We start from the raw sequence: 27,101 nt of genomic DNA on the forward strand, positions 1-27,101 counted from the left end.
GCATACCTTGAAGAAGACAAGCTGTCGGGCTAGTTGGTTTTCCATAGTTATTGCAGCGCGTAGCCGGACAAGGACAATGACGGAGGAACGTCTGACATGTTCCTCTGTCTTTGTTCTTGCCCTTGCAGCTTTGCGCTGCAAAAACTAAGCATACCTTGATGCGAGAGCACAGCTTGCGACATTAGAGGAAGACAACTTTTGAGCGAAGTGGTACCTCTTGCTGTTATATGCCCGTGTTAGTCAGAAAAATTATTTTCGGCTGGTAAAGCATTTCTGCAAAACTATGTTCAGTCTGGCCACGGCCAGCACACGAAAGCATGTGCCGCCACCACTTCAATCCCGTACTCGCAAAACCCAAAGCGGTTCGAATGCTCTTCACTGCATGCCCGCACGAACAAGAACCTCCCAGTCGCCGCCGTGCGCGCAACTACGCCCGAATCCCGAGCATCTTGCATTTTTCTAGTGTTTTTTTGTGTTTTTTATGTGCGTCTTTCTAGCTTTTTTCAAGTATTTCTCCAGCAAATGACTCATGAGTGCTTCAACATAAGCATACACCATTTAGTATTTAGTGTGTGAACCATAAACTCCCACAGGAACATGCCGATTGGCGGATTACGACTGCGCCCCCAGCATGTTTGTTTACATAAATTTTGCAATAACTGGATGTATGCTTCTCATTCGCACGAGATAAAATGCAAGCTGAGCTAGAAATACCAAAACTACCTGCTTCTTTTCGCACCGGTCGCACCTTTATTTGTTCACAAACTACAACTTCGCTGTAAGAAGCGCCATGGATGCTACGTCCCCTGCCTGTGCCGGATATACACACAAGCGGTGCCGACAGCTGCCGGCTGCGCTCGCTAGACAGGGTCACATATATCGACGCTTCACGCTCAATGTGCACTCGCTTTGTGATGTAAGCAGTCGTCGATTTGGGGTCGCTATTGCAAGAACTACACTCGATAATTACATGCAACCGCTAAAGCTTGTAATGTGCGCGCTTCGTAATCGCCAAAACTCCCGAACCCCGCATAGTCGCGCTAGGCCTACTCATTGCTGAACGGGCTGGCAGTTCGGCGCCGACATACATTTCTGGCCAAGGTCATTGCTGATGACAAGGGGGAACATATGAAGTCTATTTCTAACACGGTCAAGCTAAAGACAAGCGCAGCTGTTCAGGACATTCACTCATCGAGTGTGAAGTTCTCGCTCAGCCTCCAATCCGACCAAAACAGATCGGACGACCGTCTGCAGATCAATTCTGTCATCGTCGCGGGGCCGAAAACCTCACACTATGGTGATATGTGACCGTTGGCAGGTATAATGCGAAAGATCACGGCGTCGATAAGCTATATAAAGAATCTATAACCGTGCAGCTTACTGACTGTGACCGAGCCTTATGCTGAAGAAAACATGCCTTACTCTATACCACTTTCGTACGATAGCATCTTCATCAAGCACTTCTCCGGGCGCCTAGCAAACCACTATTTTCATAAATCCCTGACTTTTCCAGGTTTTCCCTGGTTATTTCAGGTAAAATTTCCCGACTAGTGAAGGGGCTCTAAAATGTAGCTGCTGATGATAATGAGCATAGACGAATAATCCCCAACAAAAAGCTATTTATTAATCATATTCTCCAATTTAGAATAGTGAAAGGTTTGTCAGTGTTAATGGTGGATAAAAACGTCACAGAATTAAAACCGCACTGATGACAGCTCAGCAGAGCTCTTTGATACTAACAGTTGCAAAATTTCCTATAGGCCCCATGTATCAAAAAATGGCGGTTTTGATAGGTCAAAATTCGGGTGTATATAGGGTGTCTCGAGACTGGCCGTGCCTATGTGTAAATCGTGGAGGCACCCGCAGCCATTAAAGGAAACTGCATCTAAGTTGCAAACTTTCAGATGCCCGATAAATGCAGAATGAGCTGGAAAGTAAAATTAGTTGAAGACTTACAGTAGCGAATATTGTTAAAGATAACAGCCACAGAGTTAATCATGGGGAGACGCGAGTCCTTCAAAAATCGATTTCGAAAAAAACACATTTTCGGAACGTTTATCCTTTCGAGCACCTGCACTCAAATTATTAACCCTGAATTCGGTCAGGAAATGCGATAAAATTGACTTTCAAAACATCACGGCAGCCACGAAATGCCCCTCGAAAAGAGGAATTTTGTTCGAAATTCCCGAGCCCACTGCGGGCGTTGCACCCGGCTGATCACCGCCATCTTGGGCTTGGTTTAAAACTGTTTTCTTTGTGCGCAATTTACGCTATCTCAAAATGACTTCGCTCAACGGACTGGCTGCATGCGCCGGTTTTTCGATGGCCATTTATGGTCTCTGTTTAGCTCTCACGCGGTGCGCGTGCCGTTCCGCGTCTCCCATTAGCTGGCGTGGCGCGTTATTTTTGTTTTTCTTGGTGTCTTGCGTTTGCCGCAGTGGCCGCTGCTTCATGCTAGTCTCCGTTTGCGCTCGTGTTTCTCGATGCACAGCTGCGTGCAGTTTTTATTTGCGATCGAGATGCCGGAAAACAGTAGATTGTAACTGTGCATGCGATGAGCCTTTGGAAGCTGTAAGAAACGGCCGTCGGACAAAAACCAGAAGACGCCGGCCACAAGCGTGCCGTCGGGATCTGAGCTACAGCGGGTGCAGACTTGTTAAATGCGCAGAGAACATCAAGCACGCTGCCCGATGACAACACCACGTGTTCAAATTACAGTGCAAATTGCATCCCGGATGCAATTTACACTGTAATTTGAACACCGCCGCGTACTACTCTACGGCGGAAGTCCGTTCTGTCAGGAAAGCTCGCGACTAATGCAAGTTTCGCCTCGGCGTTAGCATAGAATGCGATGCCGGTACCAAGTTCGTGATTGTGGACATAAAGGTGTTAAGCAATTTTATTGAGCACACGAAGTGTGGAACCTGCGGCAAGGCCGCGAAGACGTGAGCGGTCAACCGCTGGAGTGTCAACGGACCTCAGCTGTAGCTCAGCTCGCCGATCGCTTTCACGCTGGCCGCTACCGGTGCAATTATTCCTCTTTTTTGCAACGTATTACTCTCACGCAGCGATTCTATTTTATTGAGTACCCAACTCACGTGCGTATTGGTTCTTGTTTTGTGGCAGCTCAGCCATGCGCTGGCGTCAAAGTAATATGTCAAGCCTCGCCTTGCGTTGCGGGAGCCGTGCGCTCAGCACACACACATACAAAAAAACATTCTGCATGAATAACATACTTGAGAGCTTAAAATGAAAATGTGCTGCAGAATATATCGTGCCATTGTCCCTGGCTTGGCGAAATTTTTTATGGTTTCCCTAACATTTCCGATTTTTCCCAGTGCATGAAATTCCCGGTTTTCCCGGTTGCTAGACACCTTGCTTCTCCATGAGGGTCAACAACTGTGTCAATCGTCCCCATCAAAAAAGAGACGTGTCCTTTGATATTGCTGCCTGCGATGAAGAGGACGCTCCACCGCGTCTCTTCTGTGATGTCACACGTGCATTTCAAAATGGCTGTCGCTCTCGGTGGGAGGAGCATCCCAATTCCGATTTCTATCGCATTTTTTTTGTAATATGCGCCGCACGCTAGGCACTAAAACTTTGCGAGTAGAATTATAGACCTGTATATTATTCATAGCAGTATAAAACGGCAATGCATTGAACGACCCTGTCATCGCCCCTAGCACACATAAAAAAAGCCAACTTGCTTAATTTCACCGAAACTTTGTACACATAATTATTTACACATTTATGCAATTTCAACAGACTTTTTGCATAATTCTACAATTGCATGTTTACAGACAAGTCCTGTTGTCGAAAGATTGCCAAGTGCACTGACACTTCCCTTTGATCCTTTTGCTTAGTGCCTTTCGAGATAAACCTTTGCTCATTTTGTGTGAAATTGTGTGAAAGATACGCAGCCCAAGTGAACTGTCACACTATTATGTTTCAGAGTTTATGCAAAAAGAACACTGTCAGAACAGAGGTACTACTTCCTTTTCTTCCCTGTCCTGAATGGCCCCCATAATTTAAAGCTTTGGCCATGAAAAATGCTAAATATGGACAAAACATAACTCCGAGGCCCCTTGCTCATATAAAATGTCACGTCAGAAATCCACAGAGAGCACATTAGTTGCATTGTATGAAATGAATCTTTCTAAGAATTAAATTGCCATCTTCCCGGAACATACAAGAGAACAGAAAATCCAAAAGCCAAAAAATATCCCCATTTCACTATTACCACTATTACAGAGAGATGTGAGTATCAAACCATATGAATATGTACTTTAAAAGAAATCTAGCAAGGGCGATTTATCACCGACGCTGCGAGTGCCTATTTTTTGTAAATAGGCACTTCGTACTGCAAGGCATGCTACCACGCAAAAAAAGAACCAAACAAGAAACAATGCGAGCCATAAAACTGACACGGTTAATTCTTCAAACTTTGGGGACCAAAAAAAAAAAATGGAAAAAGGCTAGAGAAAAAGCATTTATTTATTTTTGCATCTAGCATGGTTTGCCATCAGGTGAGACGTGAGCACCGTACCCGGGCACAACTTGTCCTATGATTCGCAGATTCAGGACAACGCAGGGGAGGGTGTTTTGGTCATCACACCATCCAGCGGCCAGGCCGCACAGACATGGCCAACCAACGGTAGAGCTGATCCAGTCGCTACCTTTTCGGCCTGAACGGACCCAGGTGCCTTCGACCCAGGTGCCATTGATGAAGGTACCATTGTCACCACCTGCTATGAATAAGGCAGACCCCGAGGAACCCTAACAAACACTCAGTGAGTGCAGTCCCATCAACTTCTTTTGAGGAAAGTCAACCCAGACAAGACTCCTCTAGTCTTGGTCAAAATGGCCGGACTGGAACTTCCAGCCCTTTTAGACACAGGGTCTACGGTGTCAGTCTTCGGCAATCAGGTAAAGAATTCCTTTGAGACAAAACATGTCCGTTCGTACGGCGTTGACTCACATAGTACCCGCAACCCAGCAGCCCGCCTAACAGTTACTATAAATGGTTGAAAGATTAGACAGCAGTTCTTACACCTCCCCGGACTATCCTGGCCAGTCACACTAGGCCGTAACTTCATAGTGAAGGCAGGAATTTTGATGGATCTCAGTAAGGGGACCTACCGGTACGGCGCCGGTACAAAAACATTTCAATTCAAGACCAAGGCCGCTGAGCCACAGTCACAGTTGCTTGCCACGAACGGCCATTCGGCCAATATCACAGGAAGTGGTATTCTAACTGTTTTGAATTCCTCCACGGGGTCACATGCAGAAGAATGCAGAATCGAGACAGTGCTCAGGCCCTTTGCAGCAATGTTCACGGAGGCTTCGGGGAAGGCCAACGTACTAACTCACAGGATCAACACCGGCGATGCTCGTCCTATCCGATTAAATCCAAGGCCATTGAGTGTCCACAAGCAAGCGCTGCTGGATGGAGCCCTCGGCGAAATGGTGGCTACCAATGCGGTGAGACCATCAAAAAGCCCCTGGGCGTTCCCTGTTGTTCTCGCGCCTAAGAAAGATGGCACAGCACGGTTGTATGTCATTATCGACGTCTGAACGCTGTGACAGTGCGAGACTCTTACCCTTTCCCGTCAGTTGACTCTGTCATGTACACTTGGGTCAGCAAAATTTTTTACAACTCTTGACTGCAGTAGGGGTTTTCTGCAAATCCCGATTGACCGCTGCGACGTAGAGAAAACGGCTTTCACTTGCCACCGGGGACTGTTCGAATTTGTGCGATTTTTCGGTTTGTGCAATTCACCTGCTACTTTTCAACGGGTAATGGATATTGTGCTCGGAGACGCTAAATTTAACTACGCTATGGCCTACATGGATGACATAGTAGTGTTCGCAGAAAGCTTAGAAGAGCACCTCCTTCATCTAACGAATGTACTTCAACGAACGCAGAATGCGGGCATCACCACTAACCCCGGCAAGGTTCAGCTGGTGACACGCACAATCAACCTTCTTGGTTTCATTGTGAAACAGGGCACAGTTTGCCCGGATGAAGAGAAGCTTCAGGCCATTCTGCAGCTCCCACCACCAACCAACATAAAAAGCCTCCAACGTTTCTTGGGCATGGTGAGATTCTACCGCCACTTCATCCCTAACTGCGCTGACCTGGCACGACCCCTCCATCAGCTCCTCCGGAAGGGTAGCCGCTGGTCATGGACAGCGGGCCGAGCAGGGATCATTCCGTTCACTGTCTGCAGCCATCGCGGATACTGCACGCCTGCGGCTTCCAGACCTTAACCGGCCATTCACAGTACAAACGGATACAAGTGAGTACAGAATTGGTGCGGTATTGCTTCAAGAACATCAAGGAAAGCTTTGCCCATTGACGTTTGCTAGTCATACACTGACGGGACTGGAAAGGAACTATACTGTGACAGAGAAAGAGTGTCTCGCGATTGTGTTTGCACTCAAGAAATTTGACAAGTATTTGGATGGCGCAGAATTCACTATTCAGACCGACCACCAGGCCCTATCGTGGCTTTCAAGGTTGCAAAATCCAGCTAGCCATCTAGCCTGCTGGTCACTCACTCTCCAAAAGTATAATTAAAGGGTAGAATACAGAAGAGGCACTTTCAACAAAGTGGCCGATGCCCTGTCCCGAGCTCCACTTCCTGGTAAGGGCGAGCGAGCACCCGCGGTCCATGCTGTGACAGCTCCTGCAGACACCTGGGGCACACTGGTGTCCCGTCAACAGCTCCTCGACGCTCAGCTCTCAAACGACCAGTGCAACCAGATACGCCAAAGCCTGAACAGCACCAACCCTGCAAGGAGCCGGGCGCCTAACGGAAGCTACGACAGCTACGTGGAAGCAGATGGCTTGATCCTGCGGTATATACCTGCTGCGGACACCGAGAGTGGCGAGTCCGCATTTCGTGTGGTCGTTCCTAAGGGCCTACATAAGCATTTTCTAGAGTACTTCCACGATACACGCCTCGCAGGCCACAGCGATGGCAAGAAAACATATGACAAATTGTGTCGCGTCGCAACATGGCCCCGCATGAAAGAGATGTCCTGACATACGTCCGCACTTGTCATACCTGCCAGACCGCGAAGCCGAGGGAAGGGAAACCACCGGGCCTCATGCAACCTGTAGAGAGACGATACCCATGAGAAATCGTGGCTTGCGACATAATGGGTCCCTATCCCAGATCAGTGAAAGGGAATCGCTACTTGTTAGTAATCACTGATCATTTCTCGAAATGGGTAGAATTGTATCCCCTGAGTAGGCTAGACTCCAATACTAGAAACATTCACTCGCTTTGGCTTCCCAGCTCAGTGATAATGCCACGTATTTCACCGGTAGGATATTCAATGACACCTGCAAAGTTCTTGGCGTGCAGCACAAAAAGACTACGCCCTACCACCCTCAAGCAAACATTACAGAGCGAGTGAATCGAAACCTCAAGACTACGATGGTGGCATTCACGAAGCGGCACAAGGACTGGGACGCTCGTATCCAGGAGATGGCCTTCGCCACAAGAACCACGGTAAACCGGTCAACAGGTTTTACGCCAGTGGCCATTCTCCTTGGTCGTGAGCTCAGGTTCCCTATTGAGCATGTTCTGAATGGCTGTGATTTACCGGGTCTTAGCCGTTCTAAATTCGCACATGATCTTTCCAGCCGCTTGGCTGAGACTGAAGGAGGCAAGGGAAAACTTGGACCTTGCCCGCCTGGAACACTGTAACCAGTACAATAAGGGAAAGCGACCTTTGGAGTTCACAGTCGGCGACAAAGTCCTTCGCCGCACGCACCCACTAAGTGATGCAGCAAAAGGGTTTGCTGCTTCTCTCGCTCCACGATGGACTGGCCCTTACACGATAACTAAGCGCATGTCTCGGCTTTCTTACTTTATTCGCCATGTGCAGGGTAGTCGAGAAATCGGACCAGTCAACGTGGCCGATCTTTGAGCTTACCACGGCCGTCCATTAGCCACATAGAACCACTTGACCTACCAGGCACTACGGCTACCCACGCTCGGCGGATACCTCCAAGCATGCGCCCCACCAGCAGCAGTACCAGTTCCGTCCTTATCCCGCGTTATTTTTGTTTTACACCTCGGGAGGTGTCCCGTCATGAGAGGGGGATAGTGTGGGGCCCCACAGTCCCTTTTAGTGTTTCAAACCGCGTGCGCTTTTTTCTGTTTGTGCTGGTGTCCGCCCGGGCAGCGCGAGTACGGAAGAGCGAGCTGCCTGGAGCAGGGGCGGCATGTTATCGCCGCGAGACCAAGGATAGATAAAGAGCGTCAGGAGCATGGCTTGGGGCTTTTTTGCCGGGCGGCCAGCCAGCGAAGGGCGCCGAGACAGCGTCTCAGGCCAGCGGGATGTACACGAACGACGGAGCGAGGTCTTGCCAGACGAAGACGGAAGCGGTGCCTACAAGAATGCCTTAGGAGTATTAGCATGAGTGCGGCCACGCGAAAAGCAATGCTTTTGTACCTCATCGAAAAAAAAAAAAAAACAGCGCGAACAAAGGGGGACGACAGGAACAAACAACAGGAACAGGCTTCCTGTCGTCCCCGTTTGTTCGCGCTGTTTTTTTTTTTTTTTTCGATGATGTATCACCAACTCGCCCGCTTAACTATCCTGTTGAATGCTTTTGTACCGTCGTCAACGCTTTGGCCCCCTACTACTCGCCCTATCCGCGCCGCAGTGTGTTTTGTGTTGCCGCGGTGAAGCCCTGACCCATGTTCCATTTTATTCTGCATAGTCCATTGTCGCACATTTCGACAGCATGTTTTCAGCGCAGTTTTGACCAATGCTGTTTCTTTTTTATTTTATACTTTTCAGTTGATCCGGAATAAACAGGTGTTTTTAAGAAAGACTTGGTTTTTCACTCGTCAGGCGAGACCATCGCTTGCGGACCCGTATTCTAGAAGGCGGAGCCTTCAATCTTTTTTGTCGACCACCAGTAGTCATCGTGGTCGCTGCTCATGGTTTCCAGCATCGGACTACATAAAAACAGGCGCACGCTCGATCGAAAAATTCCCGGTAAAAATTTTCTACAGCGTTTCTAACAAAACCGTTACGGAATCAAACATTTTACACATCAATCTTTCCACTGCGGCGGAAAAAAATCGAGACCTAAATTCCAGTGTTCTGTCCCTTTAAACACAAGTTATAAGCAGAGAAAACTGACGAGTGGCCCCGTTTTGGCATGGGATTTATGCTTTCTATAGGGAGTATTCATGTGACGTGGTAGCGGCGTCACCACCCACTCGACGCCATTTTGATGTTCGTCATCGGTCGCGTAGCGCAGCTGTCCGTGCAAGCGTACATGTCTCGCCGTATTTTTGTTGTCCATGCGCGCTCACTGTTCTGCTGCAGATGAGATCTAAGCTAGGAAACCTACATCCATCCCCTCATCAGCCTATTCGGCAAGTTTGTGCGATGCAAACAAGGAGAGGTATGCTGCTAGAGATGGCTATATGGCATCCTCGAGGCGCTGCAGATGAAGTTATGTGATGTTAGGAAGATAGTGAGAGACCGGAAAGCGTGGTGCGATATGGTCCATAGCGTCACGAAGCGTCGGACACGACTGAACTGAACTGATGCTGCCAAAATCGAGGCGTGTGGCGTGGATCCGCTCAGGACTGTGCTGAGGACATCGATCTATGGCCGCGGATCAAGATGTGTGACATTCATAACTACCTTGTTCTGAGGACAAGTTTCGTTTCTCGTAAACAACTGAAAGCCTACAAGTCGCTGGACGCCCATAATTACGTGTCCAGTGGCTGGGTAAAGAGGCCATGGCTGAAGAAAGTTGGCCAAGGCCCTGCCATCGTTTTACCGCAGGTAAGCGTTCAGCTTTTTAGTTATGATTCTCTTAATCGCTGCATTTGCTCGCTTTATTACCAGAGCAGGTCAGCCATTCGCAGTCTGTGAGCCCCTCCCGTGAAAGCATGGATTTTCGCGGACGACGGGGAAATCCAGGCTGCACATTGTGTATGCATGGCAGGCAACGGGGAGGCATGTTAGCATGTTGCAGACCTGCTTTTCTACATCAAACACGGCCAGCAGGTACCGGAAGAACGCTCATGCGCAGACAAATCAGTGGCTTCCACCCCACGTCCGGAAGCGCGACCCATCGCAGAGATGTACTTCATGTCGTCGACAATGAGCGCCAATTAGATGGCAATGTTTCCGCGAGATGCACCACGAGCGACCCACCGAGAATGCCAGCTCCTCCTCCAAGCACAGAAGAATCAGAAATGAGCTTTTACGTGCTTCGTACGTGGACGCACAACCATCACCGATGTGACGCCGGCCGTCTGAACGCCTTTGTGTGATGCCGCACGCACTTTCTACAACTTTTGTGCTCTTCACATTCGTTAATTAAACATCGAAGATTGAGCTAGTGTGCTTACCTGACAAGAAGTGCCACGCGCACACTTGTCGGTACTTGTCGAGAGCTGCACTGATGTTTTGCCGGTTTATCCTATAGCCAGCCTTTCGAGACGACGCTTTTCCGACAGCAGCTTTGTGCGGTCACACTCATTTAGTCGGATCTTCGGTATCTTGAAGAAGCCAGGGTCCTTCTTGTTTTTCAGCTTCTGCTCCTTGGTCTGAGTCCGGCTATTGCAGCCGACAATGACGCAGTGTACCATAGCTGGCCGCAAAGTGCAGAACGGCAGCGAAACAAGTGACAGCTTCGCCCACTCGGCTCAAACTGAACACAAAGATGGCGCACTGCCCCACAATGCACCGCGCTCGACACGTCAATGAGTACTCCTTATGGGCTGGCGATGACTCGGTGGTTTTGACTGGATGTTTTGACTAAGGAGAGGCAGGCGATGACTAAGAATAATAGGTTATATATTTCGTGCACAGAGCAGACTTTATAGTATTTTGATGTGCCAGCATCCGTAAATGTTAATTTTGGTAATCTTAAGCCGGAACCGCATGGCGCGATTTAGGGCGCGATTGCCGCGCGGATGGTGGGACGCGCGCGTCATTCTGACGCGTTCCGACTAGTTCCCACTACGAAATCGCGCCGCCGCGTGGTTCTACGCTTCGTAGAAAAAAACGCCTCGCGCGGCGCGTCCACTGACGTCACGGCCGGCGTCCACCAATCAGCGTGCAGTCACGTGTCATTTTGGTTTTTTGGTTTGCCAACAGATGGCTCTGCTCTCCGCGCATCTCGGCGGAACCTTTTCGGCGGAACTTCGTTTCCTCAGGAAAGCTGGTGCACGCGTCCAAGGAGCCACGTGCTTCACGTATCGTGTTCGTTCGCGCGTAGTGTTTCGCACGCAATGTTGCTGTTCGAAATTAAGTTTGATAAATACACTTTGGAGGAAATGTCGCTGTATAATTACATGATGATTGTTTTTATTGTAGTGTACTGTAATTTAAAGGGCATATTATATATGCGGTAACAGAGATAACTCATCTCTTTGGGAGTTATGTGGTCTGGCAACCCGGAAAACGCGGCGCGACACCGCCGCTCAATTTTTCTCGTGCGGGTGCTCGCGCGTCGGCGGCAACGCGGCCGTATGCCGCGCGTCACGTTTTTCGCTCACGAAAAACGCTCCATGCAGTTCCGGCTTTAGGCTCCCCTGCAGCATTATGGAATAGCTAAGGCTGCTGTGCATTTCCTGACCTACTGAGGCTCAAAATGAATTTCACAGGTATCACCTCATATTAATTAGCATATTAGCACCTCATGTTATATTAGGCAAGAATGTCCTGTCGACTTAATCACAGTCACCCGATAAATCTGATTATTAGCCGCACTGCAGCAATGAATAACTCTTTTTTTTTTTTCCAGATGCAATAGCCCAATGGAATGCTTTACCGGACGTAATTGCTTCATGCAAAGATCGCGAAATTTTCCGAGCAAAACTAACGAGTCACCTTCAGTGTTCTATTCGACATGCCCACTAGTCTGCTCTTGTATATTTTGTTACTGTTCGTTTCATCTTCTTTGTTTTGTTTTTTGAACTGCATATCTCCCAACCTGAAGATTTCAAAATTCGTAAAACCTCCGCGACCGGGGGGGGGAGGGGGGGCTGTTTTTTTTTTTACTTTCCAAGAATTTATCTTTAGCGCCACCCTTGCTCACTCACCCACAAGCTAAATCCGTGTCCCGTAGAATAATGAGCGAAAACTCCATTGTGTCACGATTTATTTTTGCAACGCTTTTACAGTTGCTGACTTCGCCTGCTTCAAAAACTTCTCTGTGTAGGCTTGCTCAAAGCAGGTGCCACTCTGGTGTCCTTTCACCATCAGCAGACTTTCTAGAGTTTTCACTGAAACAGATGAACGAAACTCCGAGTTTTGTTGACAGAGCTGAATATTCTCTCACATTCAGCGTTACTGTGGGGAATGGAGAGTACGCCCAGCATAACCATTGAGATTCTGCGGAATCTGGGCGATCTGTCGACATCTCGAATGCTTCCCAATTGCGACCACTGCATGTCGCACCTTGGCGATTTCAGTATGTCTGCTGGAATCTGGTAAGCTTGTATGTTGGCAAACTCCACTTCGAGTGCATCAATTGTTCCTTCTCTTGTTTCCCCACTCTGCTGGGGTAGAATAGCAGGAAACGCCATAATGAAATGAAGTACACTGCTGAATGAAGCAGTTTCTAGAGCCTGCACTTGGGCAACTTCAACCATCTTCAGGCTGACGTCTTCCAGCGGGAACTTGTGGTGAATATAATCACATGCTGCAGTGAAGTAGAGACGTACAGCCGAGAAGAACTGCTCTTTCTCATTTGAGGTCAGCGTCTCAACTACAGAGGAGGTTGTCATGCCAATGACGATGTCTTTATAATCTTTCTGATTCTCTACAGCTCCATAGGCAACTTCAGGCAATGAATGGCATCCCTTGAGAACACCTGGCCGCACAAATCAAGTCAAGAGATCCTCGAGAAGGCGGTTCAAGAGGCCCCTGAGCACACGAATCTGAGGAGCCTGTGACTGAAGTAGGCATTTTGTCTTCTCAAAAAGAGGTATAACATTTTGGAGAAAAAGACAGCATGCCCTGCTTAGCTCCGATGACAAAAAAAGAAATAGGCGCTCTTCACGGGTCACGTGGCTAGCTTCTGCAGATGCCTCGCATTGAAGTTTCAATTTCTTTGCTTATGGTGCAGAATGAACTCTTCTTTTTAGTGAAGGTCTATCACAGTCGGTGCTTTTTTTTCCAACACCTGCAGCAGCCTTCGAAAGGTGTGCAGCAGTATTTAAGGCCGGTGCAGGGTTCTTGGCGATTTGTAGAGGTCTTGGGAATCTGGTAAGACTCCAAAAACAAGCTCTGCTTATTGCACTGTTTTGTTTCATTCAAGAAAAAGCTAAGTAGTGGTTTCCACTGGTCCAGCAGCCTCTTCAAATACTTCCCCAAAGACAGCCAACGTGTCGGCAAATGCTTCAGCATCTTCCTGATGTCGACGTCGTGCAATCTTTGAAAGTCTTTCAGTCATCTTTCCGCTTTGAGCTTTTCTCTAAGTAAAAAAAAATGTCAACCAAGGCCTCATCAACCTTTACAGGAAGACATGCAGCTTCTTTTTGGGCGGCCAAGTTGATGAGGTGGCATGGGCAACCAACCCCGATCAAAGCTGATTGGGCCTCCCTCAATACAGTCGAAACGCTGTTCTTTTTCCCAATCATGACATGGGCATTGTCCGAAGACAATGCCAACAGGTTTTCAAGAGGCAAACTTCGGGACTCCATTAAGTCCAGAATCAGATTTCCAATTTTCTGACCTGTCGCTTCCCCTTGGATTGTACCGAGGCAAAGGAGGCGGCTTTCAACTCTACTGGTCTCTTTAACGAAGTATGTCGCAGCAATAGGGTAAAGCTGCGTATCCCTATTGTACTTCCGTCCACAGCAATCGAAAATACCTGCTTTTTTAGGGCATCCAGCAAAGGAGTCTCTGCGTTCGCGGCCATTTCACGAACAATTGCAGTCGTCTTCGTCCGTCCACAGGCATAGCGTTTGGCTTCCTCGCACTTGGGGAGCATTTTCCGGAAAAGTGGTCCAGCGTGATCACTGACACTGAGCGGTATGTTGTGTTCAACTAAAAACGCCGTGAAATGACATTCTGCACGAATCACACCGAGGTCGCTGTCACTGCGAACAAAACTTAGGCTCGGCTGGCTGTCCGTGGCTCGCACGTATCCTTGGTGCTTTTTCGAAGCGATGTGGATCTTTATGTCGGACTTGCCACCATATAAAATGTTAACATCACAGGCACATGTGGTGCAAAATCCGAACTTCTCTCCTTTCTTAGACGGCACGAAGCACGGAAATTCTGCCGCGTACGACTTCAAAAATACTTGGAAGTACTGTCGCGGCTTTGAGCCCGCCATTGCACTGCGAAACCGCTACTACTAAAAGTTAAGAGTCACACTGAGTCGGACGCGGCCGCAGATCACGCAAAAACAGAGGCCAACACCAAAGTTGCCCAAACATGAGAACAAAGGAACAGCCACTAGCCTGGCGGAGGCGGTATCGAGTTTTGGATATGGATTCGCGTTCCCCCGAACAGATGATAGAAGTCACTACAACGTTTGCAGCTGCTGATGATGATATCACAAATATGTGTTGCCCTCTCGTGGCCGCCAAAGGTACCATAATAGTGTTAGCATGGCCTCCGAGATTACCCTTCCGAGTGTGTGGTGTTATCTCGGAGGCCATGATGTTAATAAATGTCTGCATTTTTTTTTTCCCCGAAAATAAAACATTTTCCGTAAACTTTCCCGCAATATTCGTAAAATCATAAGACTGGTCAAAATTCGTACATTTTACGGAAAATTCGGAAGAGTTGGCAGGTATGGAACTGGCATTGGTATGCTGTTGTACAATGTTATTGCCCCCACCTTATGTAATGCCCTCGGACCTTTAAGGCTTCAATAAATGAAATAAAATGAAAAACATAAGTCATAACAGATGCACCTTCAACACTATCTGACAATGGAAAAGTGACTCTATCGACTAGATAGCATAAAAACAACCTTGCTGTACATGAATGGCCCAAAAATACCAATAACTTACCCGTGCAGAGACACGCGCTGCAGTATATTAAACATCGTGACTGGCCATGTTACGGCCGCAGAAAGTTGTCCCCGAGTATGGCAAACTTTTGCAGCTAGTCGGGGAATATTGGCACAGTGTGGCACAAATTTCCCAAATTTTATGCTTATGGCGCAATTGGTGCAGCTGTTGAGCCCCTGCTATTATTATTAGCACCAAAAAAAATGGAAAGCGCCGACCAAAGGTTTGGGTAAAAAAATGTAGACGTTCCGACTTCCATACGGAAAGCCTTGTTCACTGAAAACAGCGTTGCTTAGAGAACGTTCCAATAATCGTCCGAGGCAGCTTGCATACGCAGGCCATCGTTGCGATTGTCTTTTTCGTCCTCTGTATCAGCAGAGACTTGAGATACTAGCGTGAAAGCCCGTTCCTCTCCTTAATTAGTCATTAGACCACTAATTTATGTAATTAGTTCTTATTTAGTAATTAATAATTACTGTTGATCATTGATAATTAGTCATTAATTACTAATCAGTCATTGATTAAATTATTACCCATTAATTAGTAATTGATCATTCACTGGCATATGGACATATAAGGCACGCATTCACACATACTGTGGTGGTGCTCTTTGACTGGTCGAGACCTCCATGACGTCATCCCATCTCGACCAGTCAGAGCCACCGCAAAAGTAGATGCAGTTGATACGGCGTGCTCTGCAGGTGCACTGGAACCGACTCTCTAGTTTTGGACGTCCTCACGTGTTCCTTCAAGTGCCTTTTAATATTCCCGCTTTTGCCTAAGTAAACATGGTCGCATCTAGTGCAGGGAACCTTGTATACGACGCCGGGAAATTTTTCTTTCCTTAGTTTGTCTGTCACCAGCTGGTGTTGTAACTTGCAGATAGGAATGTGGACAATGTGAATGTTGTATGTACAGGGTCATCCACTTCTAGCTATGACACGGTCGCTGCTTTCAAAGCAACAGAGGGAGCTGGACGTGCTGCTTCACATAGCCTGCCACTTAGCTTTATTGCGCGGCCGGTTAGACGCAATGACGATTTAAAAGCAGGGACGACCTTGTTATAGCTAGAAGTGGATGGGGCTGTACACAGCACACATCCCAGTGCCTCACTTACGCTCAGCACATATGAAATGGCGACATGTGATTGGCAATGGCTACGGTCGTGGTTCTTCAGGTACACAGAGTGGCGCTCCACGGAGTCCACGAATTTTCGAGGGTAGCCACAACTGGCCAACTCACGGCATACTTGAGTCAGATCTGAGGCATGGTTCTCAGGTTGTGAGCAGACTTTGCGGGATCGCTGAATAAACCCTTTGAGGGTCGAATTTTTTGGAAAGAAACTTTCCCAGATGGTCAAATTATTGCAGATTTCGAAAGTTCAATATGAATAAAGTCAAGGAAACGTTGTAGAAAAATGTTTGGAACCCTACTTTGGTGTCAACATTGCTCCACACTGCAAATTCAGGAACCTCAGGAAACCACAAGGAGAGCAGGAATACCTCCTGAGCTTCCATGATAAACAAGCTAACAGCAGCCCCAATAAAGATGGAAATCAGTTTCTCTGGCCCCTGCACAGGAGTGGCCATAAAGATCAAAATCAAGTTTTATGATCAGAGGGAGGCAACCAAAACCATGCAAGGGCCTTGTTTTATGATCAGAGGGAGGCAACCAAAACCATGCAAGGGCCTTGCCACAGACCTGGCCACAAGCTGCAGCTAGGAATCAGTTCTATTTATCCCTTGCAGGGAAGCCTCCATAAAGATACAAATCAAGTTTTGCACCTCCTCTGAGTGGGGAAATGGAAACCCCAAACCCCAATAGGGCACAGGGCGACCATTTTCCTGGAGACCAGGCTCCACCCTGCAGCTAGGAATCACTTCTGTCTATCTTGGCAAGGAGGCAGCGCAATAAATTTCAAGTGCTTCTTGTAAGTCCTTGAGGTGGCACCACCTCCCAGGGTGCTGCCACCTCATCCTCATTAGGGTGCATTTCAAAGGGAAGATTGAAACCGTAGGGTACAGCAAAAAGCCTTGTGGGACAGAAAACTACTGCAGCTGTACATTTACAACAAAAACCCTCAAAGGGTTAATGAGGCAGCAACAGCGCATTTATGGCCATTTTGTTCCACTGCAACGTCCAAAAAAGGCAAAAGGCCCACGCCCACGTTTGGCAACCTCCTCCTAGACAGTGAACTTGCTGGCCTCTTCCATACTGTTTAGGTGCTCCGCGTCCTTCTTGATAACGCAAAAGCAGTCATCAATATATCGCAAAACGATTTTTAGCAGGGGTTGGAAAGAAGCCAGAACCCTGTTTTTTATGGCTTCCATGGTCAAGTTAGTGGTAGTGATAGAAATAGAAGCACCCATAGCAGTTCCATGAACCTGGTACTAATAATGACCTTGCTACCCGACCAGACAAGATTTCGTCAAACCTTAGACTTCATTGTCTACTGTTTGGAAAAAGTTGTACACTAATTTTAATAACTGAGTTACAGATAAAAAACCATGCAAGAAGCCATGTTGGAATGAAGACAATATGTTGTTAGTTTCAAGAAAAACATTAATGTGCATAAGGACTATGTGCTCGAGTATTTTAGACACTGAGCAGGTGATAGAGATGTGCCTGTACTTAGCAATATCGGACCTGTTTTCTAGTTCGTGCACCAGTACTATTTTAGCTGTTTTCAATTCTTTTATTATTTTTTATTTATTTTTTAAGTATGAAGAGTGCATTGGAATGAGAATTCTATATGAGCTACACATGTTGCTTGACTGTAGGGCATCAAAATAGCAGCATTAGCACGATTTTACACTGAATGCCAGCACCATTAGCGTGAATGTCAAATTAAGTATTGTAGCTAATGAGTGTATTTTAACCCTGTGACAATGCAAATAAAACTTCGCAACACAACCGTACAATAAAAATATTTTCGGCAATATTTCACAGCACACTAATGCTAGGAAATCGCTGCTACCATACAGGCGCGGCCGCGGGGGACACCCCATCCCCGCAGTCCCAAAGAAAACTGCGGCACTCCAGTCGGCAGGAAATGGCCATTCCTGAGAAAGGCTAAAAAATTTGGTCTATACATAGCATGCATTCATTACGAGAAAGCACCTAGCACAGTCAAAACCACAGCAGGCACTGAAAAATGAGGGTGTATATGTGAATGCACATTTATGGCCATTTTGTTCCACTGCAACGTCCAAAAAAGGCAAAAGGCGCACGCCCACGTTTGGCAACCTCGGTGGCCGCTTTTCGATGGAGGTGAAAAGAAAGGGGCCCGTGTGCTGTGCGATGTCAGTGCACGTTAAAGAACCCCAGGTGGTTGAAATTTCCGGAGTCCTCCACTACGGCATCTCTCATAGCCTGAGTCGCTTTGGGATGTTAAACACCACAAACCAAACCAAACCAGAAGGTACCTACAGTGGCTGCATAGCAACCACAGTTCTCCATACAGAAAGCAATAAAAAAATCCCCATAAGGAAGGGTGTTAGGCAGCGAGATCTCTCCAGTGCTATTTCTGACAGGGTGTGTTCAAAGACCAGGACTGGAAACAGGTGGAAAGTTACTGAAGAATTCCTCAGTAATCTGAGATAATTGCATTGCTTTAGTTAGGGAAACAAACTGCAAAGCACGATCGCAGTGGTTAGGGCGCTCGACTGCTGTACCCAAAGATTGAATCCTGGTCGATAGAGGCAAAAAGCAAACTACCGGGTTCCGCAGGGATCTGTGCTCAGACCAATATTGTTCTCCTTATATGAAATGACATGCCTCCTGTCGCCTAATCTGCTGAAATCATTATGTACGCAGACATGTATTATAGTGACGGCTGATAACCTGGCAGAATCGGAGAGTCGCACAAATATTGAACTCGAAAAACTAGCTGCCTGGCTTGTATCCAGTAAATTAACTGCTATTGCGAAAAAGACTAAATATATCATATTCCACTCTAGGCAAAAAAAATGTGCATTTCGAAAATATAAAAATAACCATCAACAATTGCGAGCTTTTAAATATTTGAGCAGTATATTAAACATTTAAATATTTGAGCAGTATATTAAACATTTAAATATTTGAGCAGTATATTTGACAAAAACTTGCACTGGCGTGAGCATATAAGTTCTGTCTACTCATGTCTATTGCTACAAACACGGGAGTACTTCGATACTGGGACTTTGAGGATCCTCTATTCTGCATTCCTTAAATCCCACCTTACATACTGTGTCGCAGCTTGGGGTTTTGCCTATAGGGAGCTTGCATGAAGCGATGCATGCTGGGTAATCCGCCATGTGTTGTTGACAGCAGACGACGCAGCACGGCACTGCCACACAGCATCATCTGCATGGTCGCGTAATGCACGCAAACGATGCTGGCGCGGTCGGACAGGCCGACAGTGGGTTCTTCAAGATTCTAAAAATACATCTGCACGAGTGCAAGAAGGTAAAGGATCCCTCTAGCGACGCAGACGCGAATGGCTCGCACGGGCCAACAGAAGCGAGATAGACGCCAATCCGGGCAAGTATCAAACTACCCGCCAGAACTGAAATCATGAAAGTCGGCGATGTCGACGGGCGCCCAGGTCCAGATGCGTAGTGCAGTCATTTGCGCTTGAAGAGGCGTAGCTTGAAGCGTCGCACTACTGCTTGCATTTTTAAGAATTAAGAATTAAGCTTCAGATTTTGCCATTTGAACTTTTGCACGACAAAAACATGGCTGAATGCGTACACAATGTCGTAAGGTATAACCGCCCTTTTCATGACTGACTGTTCCACGTCTCCAATCGTATAACACGAAAGTGTCAATCTAGGAAACTTCAATTTACCCCCAAATAATATCCATGGGAATTTATCGGTACTAAAGTTTGGAATGGGTTGCCGCTTCACATAAAACAATCGTCTCATTTTTCTAAACAAGCATTACTACTTAACAAAGAACTCAACTGGTTTTACATGGTCTTTATTTTCAAAATTGTAGATTCCACCGCAGTACCATTCACAGCGTGCTCCACTCAACTGTCACTTTTTCAGCATGTATCTATATGTATTTACATCGATTTCTTTTTTTTCCACAAAGTGTTCTTTACCTAAACTGCAATTTTTCTTTTAGTAGTGCCATTGACACAGTGTACTACACAAGTGCCACACTTGCAACATGAATATATATTAATGTATTTACATTTATTTTATGTAACCTTGTCTCGTGACAAGTGCGGTCATTCCGCTCTTATTATTTTAATTTAGTGTGAACTTTTATTGAACATCGTGCCTGTTGAATACTTTTTGACAACCGGACCTCAACAAACCTCTGGCTATTGGTGTGAAAAGTGTTTGCACATTTTTCCGAGACCTGTCAATAAATGAATCAATCAATAAATCAATCAAAAAAAGGAAACCCCAAAGGATGCGTGGCTCGTTTGGAAGAGATTAAGGTGCTTATTAAGAGTAGGTACAAGACGGCGCACGTCACAGAAGTGTACCATGTAAGTAAATATGGCAGTAGGTGCATCAGCACCTTGTCTTCACCGGTGAGTTTGAGTTGTTAGCAGCTGCCAACAATGGAGTTTTTTTATCGGAGGATAACGTGTTTTCATTGCACATGTGTTACTTGATGCTGATTGTTAACCTCCCTGATGGTATAGCTCCCATCGTTTTCACCTCTATTCCTTGCACAAATAATCGGTTTGCAGCCTGCGCTTGTGTCCTGACAAACTCATTCTGCGGCTGCACGCAATAGTGCTACTGTTATGTTTAATAGATTCAGAATGTACCAACTCACCTAGTAAGAAGTTTAGGAAGAATGCACTGAAACTGAGTTGCTCTGCCTTGCTGTCTGGTGGAAGAAGCAACATGCTGAGAGAAAAAGTCATCACAAAATCATGTTCACTGGTGGAATCAGACTCCAGCCTTTTTGAACCGCTCAGAGCAGTAATAAAGCCATTTGGAGCATGTTTCTAAGAACTGCGATTTTCTATTCTTGACATGCAGAACTATCTCATTATGTTCCTTACATTCAATGTTTTTCTCACTGTGCATACATCTCGTCCCAAAGCATGTGCAAATGCTTAAATCAAACACAGTTTGGATCAAATGGAATCAAGGAAGTTTCACAAAAGGCTTTTGGCTGTTTTCACTTCGCAGATTCAAACGTGAGTTTACCCCATTGATGCACCACCGCTAGTTTAGACTTCACATCAATGAGCAGCATATTTCTGCTCCCAATCTTGTGCATATCCTTTCTGATCCTGTGCTGATAAATTACCGGACACTGGGTCAGCAGTGCCTTTGGGTGGATACACAGCACTCCTCCTCCTGATTCTTTACTTCACAGCATTCTACCAGTGGCTTCTCATGTTTTCACTGCGCGGCACCTTAATTTCAATACATTAGCGATAGGCCCTTTATGGCTTTTCGAGCAATTAGCATCTTTGTCGCATCACCCTCATAATACTTTGTGCGCTTTTGCCTGATGCAGACTTGACATTGTTATTAACAAAGAGGATCGATGGTAAAATACCTGCTAGCAATAGAACAACTTGTATGACTCTTCGTTGCTCCCAACAGCCTGAGGTGACTTCTCTTCTGTTATCAATGGCGATTCGAAAGACTGGGAGAAGGAGCTATGCCAAGTGCACAGACCATTTTTTCGTAATTAATGCCCTCCAATCCCTTCTAGCATGTCTGAAATTTACTTGTGGATAAATATTCTTATGCTCTATATGCTTTTCTAATTTATAAAAATTTTTTATGTATTAGGCCCAGCACGAGTGGCGTTATAATTCTGCCACAGTGTGCTGCCATTGTTTGGACTATGACGGCCCCTAAGCATGTCGTACATGCAACTCGCAGCATGTTACTGCCATGCTTCTCATGGTCACTAATCAAAAGGCACTGGGTCACAATTTTTGTGACCGCATTCTGCTAAATTGATGGCAGAGCATAGAGGCAGCCAGTATGGAGCAGTTTACAAGCAACATTGCTCTTTGGGGCAGGATGGAACAGGGAAAGTAGTTCGAAGGGGAACGGATCAGCACTTCCACGCCTGCTTTCGATAAAACATGTGAAACCTAAGGCACGAAAAAGCAACTATACGATTTCCTGAATCGCCACAAATGCTTCACTATGACACAAACAATGGCGTCCTTAAGATTATTTATTTGAAGCAGAATGGATGTTCTCACTCCTGCTCTCATTCCGCGACTGTGGTTATTCTTCGGGGCAGAAAGGATGCCTCTTGGCGCAAGTATTGTGTCGGCGTCCGTCGTTTCGCAAATTTTCGCATCACCTGCAGGGTGAATACGGGTGGCACATTCCTCTTCTGAAAATGAGCCCCGTATCTCCTCTCGGGGCAATCGAATGTACTCCTTTTCGTCCGCATGCGGCGACTAGATAGCGAAACGAGTAAAAACAGCGCTGTGCAAGTGAACGAAGCAATCCCGGCCCGCTTCGCGGCCACAGCCAGTTTGCGCTACGGACTCGACAGCGCCTTGGATGAATGCTGCGAGGAAAAGACGTAGCATCGAGGCAGATCAAGCACTCTTATTGACAGCGCAAAGCCGCAATTGCTAGTAAACGCTCCGGTATCCAAAAAGCGTACTGGCCTAGGCCTAATTCTCGGTTGACTGCTGCAGAGTTTGCGAACGGGCCGATAAGCAGACTGACTAAAAAACGCAGCGCTCGTGGAGGAATCGCGACGCATGAAACGCAGGCGATGCTCCATGAAGGCTCACCCTAAGTTGTCAAAGGCTCTTGTCGAACACACTTGTTCCTCCCCGCAACATTTCAGACTTTCAGAAAATTGTAGACTGGTAGACGAGGAGGCAAGGAGGAGGGAGTGTGGACAAACCTCACAGCACTCTACACCGAGGCGGTCCTTCGTTGTTGTCACGTGACTCTACGTCACCGCTTGGTTGAGGCAATAGAAAGATGCCTGCCGCATGCGCTGGAAACCCGCTGCCCTTACCTTTTTCCTTTTCCTCCTTTCCATATGTAGAATCACTAAAAGGCTCCTAGAGTCACTAAAGAGATAGAGAGGCTTTAAGAGTCACTGGTGGTGAGCGATCCTTACGGCTGCCGCCTGCAACACGCATTTGCGCATGTGCGCGGCTCCGCTTCTCGGCTTGGCCGACGTGCGCGCCGTAGCAGACGACGCCAGTGCAGCAGACAACGCCGTTCGCGTGTTTTGAGTTGTTTAAACAGACGAAAACTTAAAGGCGGAGATATAAAGATAAAACTTCTTGAATAAAGTGATTTTTGGCTCTCGTGCACTGCTTAAAATTCTTTAAATGGAGTTGAATTCGTTTGTGAAAACTATGTTGGCAAATGCGCACAAGTACAAGGTCTTGAATATTTGGGGGCTGGGATTTAAAAAATTCCTATGCAAAATCTACTACACCATTCGAGCTGAAATAACGTTCGCAAACTAGCAAAATATAGTCTACGTTATCTGATAAGTGATTCAACATTGGTACTTGCCTAAATTTTCCGAAATCGAGAGAAAACTGCTCTCGGTGGCGTGCACAATTTTCGCAAAAGAGAGTCGAAAAGCTATTTTGACATGGGCCATCTGTCGGGCAGCGAGGCAAGCGCGTCAACGCCCGGGATGGAGCTTGCCTACTAGCCACAGTGGTCGCAGGTGCTGGTCCGCAACTGAACTCGAATTAACAGCCATCGACGAGGCCCTTCAACACTGCACCAAAGGAACAGATCGTTTCATCCACATCTACACCGACAGTCAAGAGGCTATAAAAACCCTGCAAGCCCGTTCTGACAAGACCTCAGTACAACACAGCATCAAAGAGCGCTGCCGATACCTGCGAGAGACCTCACAAGTCTCGGTACGAATTCATTGGACACCTGGACATCACGCACAAGGAACTGGGAACAGAATGGCCCACGAGGCCGCTGGCGCGCAGCTAGAGGAAGACCGCCGGCATAGCCTTGATGTGGGCCCGTCCAACTCGGACCACCCTTACTGTTCTCCCGTCTCCTTCATCATATCGGACTCTGTCATCACGCGGCTTAAACATGAGCGGAGGGGTTTGTTGCGGGACCTTGTCCCCGGTATTACTCCTCCGATCCCTTCCGGCCTCTCTCGTCCAGCCCAAGTTCTAACTCACAAGGCGCGAGCCGGTGCAGCGTACACACCGGACATCCTGAGTCAATGGCGCCGAACCAAGATCAGCTGCCCCAACTGCCCTGCTGACTCCGTTGACCTGCAGCACTTGGTCTGGACCTGTCCTGGCACGGCTGGCCTCCGCGCACGCTACAGATCTGCTCACCACATTCAGAGTTACGAAGACTGGACAGCCCCCAATACCAACGCCAAGCGCAAGCTTAGTGCCCTGCTAGACTTCATGTCGGAGTCTGGCGCCCTCAACCTCACCTAACCCACCCCCTTCCCCTCTAGGCCTCAGGTCATCCTCGTGAATAAAGGTTTTATGAATGAATGAATGAATGAATGAATGAATGAATGAATGAATGAATGAATGAATGAATGAATGAATGAATGAATGGAGCTTGCCTCACTGCTCGACAGATGACGGAATATTCTAGTGGACGGCATTATCCGAAACCATGAACTTGTTGCTCTATTGGACAATTTTTATTTTTTTTTATTTTTTGAAAAAGCTGCCGTGCACCTACTACACACAAATGTTCTCGAAGTACTTAAGATCCTGATTAAATCAGCGCTTGAGAATTCACCATTGAGTTGCCCGGAAGGAATTGACAACAGCCATGTTATAAGGTCCGCTTCATGCAGTATCTGAAAAAATTTTCAGAATCCTTCTTGTCAATTAATTATGCCAAGAAAGTGACAGACAGGAACGAGAGGCCAACTCCTTATGTGCACAATCCATGCAGGAAGATTTTGAGACTGAAAATCTTCTAGCCGCAGGTCGCATTTTGATGAATTGGCAGTACAATGTGTAACTTTGAAGGTCCATATTGTATTAGTGTTTGCCGCTCTTTTCAATTATGCATAACTGTTTATGTTCTGGGCGCCACTGACGACAGCGCCCCAAGCGGCAAGCTAACCAGGCGGACCGCCGGGAGACCCCGGCATGGGCGACCGCGCTACGGTGACCGCGCCAAGCAGAGCGAAAACAGGCGCATTACTTGGGAGGGTATTTTTGCACACCGTGAACGCGCAATCACGTGACACAAAAGTGACGTGGGGCTACTACGTCCCTTCTGCGTGTCCTCAACGTTTTTTTTTTTTGTTTTTGTTTTTTATTCTACTGGGGCAGTGAGAAAAGCGCTCGGCCGTCGGAGCGCGGCTTCGAGCTGGCGGAGGGAGAGCATCTAGCCGTCCGCACTTAACAGCAAGCACGCTTTCTTCTGTATTTTTTTTCTATTAGTGGTGAGAGGTTGAAAGAAGGGGCGGATAAAGCCCCTCAATAAAGGGGCTTTAAGGGCGGGCAGGCTAGCCAACGCAGACAGCGTGGTTTCAAACGAGTGACGGCTTGGAGCTGCCCTCGGTAAAGCAGTATGCACGCTTGCTTCCTTTCTTCTTTTTCCCTAGCTGTGATGTATGGGCTGGTTTGGCTTGAGAGGCAGCGGAGGGAGTGCTGAAGATTTGCTGTGTCGTTTACTTGGCTCAATCAGCCGCTTTTGCACCTTAAAAGTTACGCCTCAATTATGTACATACAACTATATATATATATATATATATATATATATATATATATATATATATATATATATATATATATATATATATTGTGGAAGAAGGCCAGGTCGAGACGGCAAAGTCGAGACGGCAAAGCAAGGGATGCCGTGTCTGGCGTTTTACTCCGATGACAAAGCCCAGGCGCGCGCCTGAGCCGGCGCCGCGGGACGATGATGATGGTATGTACAAATGAAAGAGGAAGATCATGGAATGAATAAATTAAAGAACATCCACGGAAGGCTCACACAATCTGCCCGGGGGGTCGGAAGCGGCCAGCCTGGCCGCTCTTAACTAAGCGATGCATCGCGGCGCACAAACGGTTTCAAGCGAGACACGTGAACAATTTCAGTTCCACGGTGGCGTCGATCAGCTGGGGTATCAACAGGCGTCACTTTGTAATTCACTGGGGAAGTTTGGTTTATAACCTCATAGGGACCTATGTAGCGGTGGTGGAATTTGTCACTAAGGCCAGGGGTGCGCAACGGTGTATAAAGCAGTACTTCGTCGCCAGGACGGAAAGAGACCACTCGATGTGTAGAATCATAGCGAGTCTTGCGGTCTTCCTGGCACGCTGCCGTGTTGAGGCGGGCAAGATGACGGCATCTGGCCACACGAGATAAAAAATGGGTAGGTACTGATGTGGAGTAGTCGGGCGGAGAGAAGAAGGAAGCGTCGAGAATTGTAGTGGGAGGACGGCCATAAACGAGGAAAAACGGAGAATAACCGGTAGTCCGCTGTACTGCTGTGTTATAGGCGAAAGTGACGAATGGTAGAATAATGTCCCAATTTCGATGATCCGGTGAGATGTACATGGAGATCATATCCGATAAGGTGCGGTGAAATCGCTCAGTCAGCCCGTTAGTCTGGGGATGGTAGCTCGAGGTTGTCTTATGAAGGGTGGATGACGCTTGAAGAACTTCGGCAACGACTTTCGATAAGAAGGCTGTACCGCGGTCACTTAGGAGCACCCGAGGAGCGCCATGACGCAATACAATTGATCGCAAAAAGAAATTTGCTACTTCTTCAGCGGAACCAGTCGGTACAGGTGCTGTCTCGGCGTAGCGTGTGAGGTGGTCGACAGCCGTTATAATCCAATGGTTACCCCCATCGGAGAGAGGTAGGGGACCATATAAGTCGATGCCGACTACGTCGAATGGCGTGGCAGGACAAGGAAGAGGTTGTAGAAGGCCAGCGGGCGAAGAAGTCAGTCGTTTGCGACGTTGGCACAGAGGGCAGGATGCGACGTATTTGGCAACGGTGGAAGATAAGCCAGGCCAAAAGAATCGTTTTCTCACGCGGTCGTAGGTTTTGTCAAAACCAAGGTGGCCTGCAGTAGCGTCATCGTGGAGAGCCGCCAGAATACATGGGCGAAGCACACGCGGCACGACTGGGATCCAGCGAGTT

The 27,101-nt window shown here is 47.3% G+C and overlaps 1 protein-coding gene across 5 annotated transcripts in view; it reads right to left on the reverse strand.

The window, feature by feature from the left end:
• Positions 1-22,941, reverse strand: part of RASSF8 (ras association domain-containing protein 8) — a 122,109-nt gene extending 99,168 nt beyond the window's left edge. For 2 of the 5 annotated variants that reach the window (XM_084586171.1, XM_084586167.1), the window contains exon 1: positions 22,756-22,912. The gene's annotated coding sequence lies outside the window, so the exon portion shown is untranslated. Of the gene's footprint in view, positions 1-20,804; positions 20,879-22,755 lie in introns of all 5 variants that reach the window. The other 3 variants (XM_084586168.1, XM_084586170.1, XM_084586169.1) reach the window with 3 other exon arrangements.
• Positions 22,942-27,101: the final 4,160 nt, after the last annotated feature.

The sequence above is a fragment of the Amblyomma maculatum genome, unplaced genomic scaffold, assembly GCF_055883805.1.
Source record: "Amblyomma maculatum isolate TAMU_Amacu unplaced genomic scaffold, ASM5588380v1 scaffold_15, whole genome shotgun sequence".
NCBI lineage: Eukaryota > Metazoa > Arthropoda > Arachnida > Ixodida > Ixodidae > Amblyomma > Amblyomma maculatum.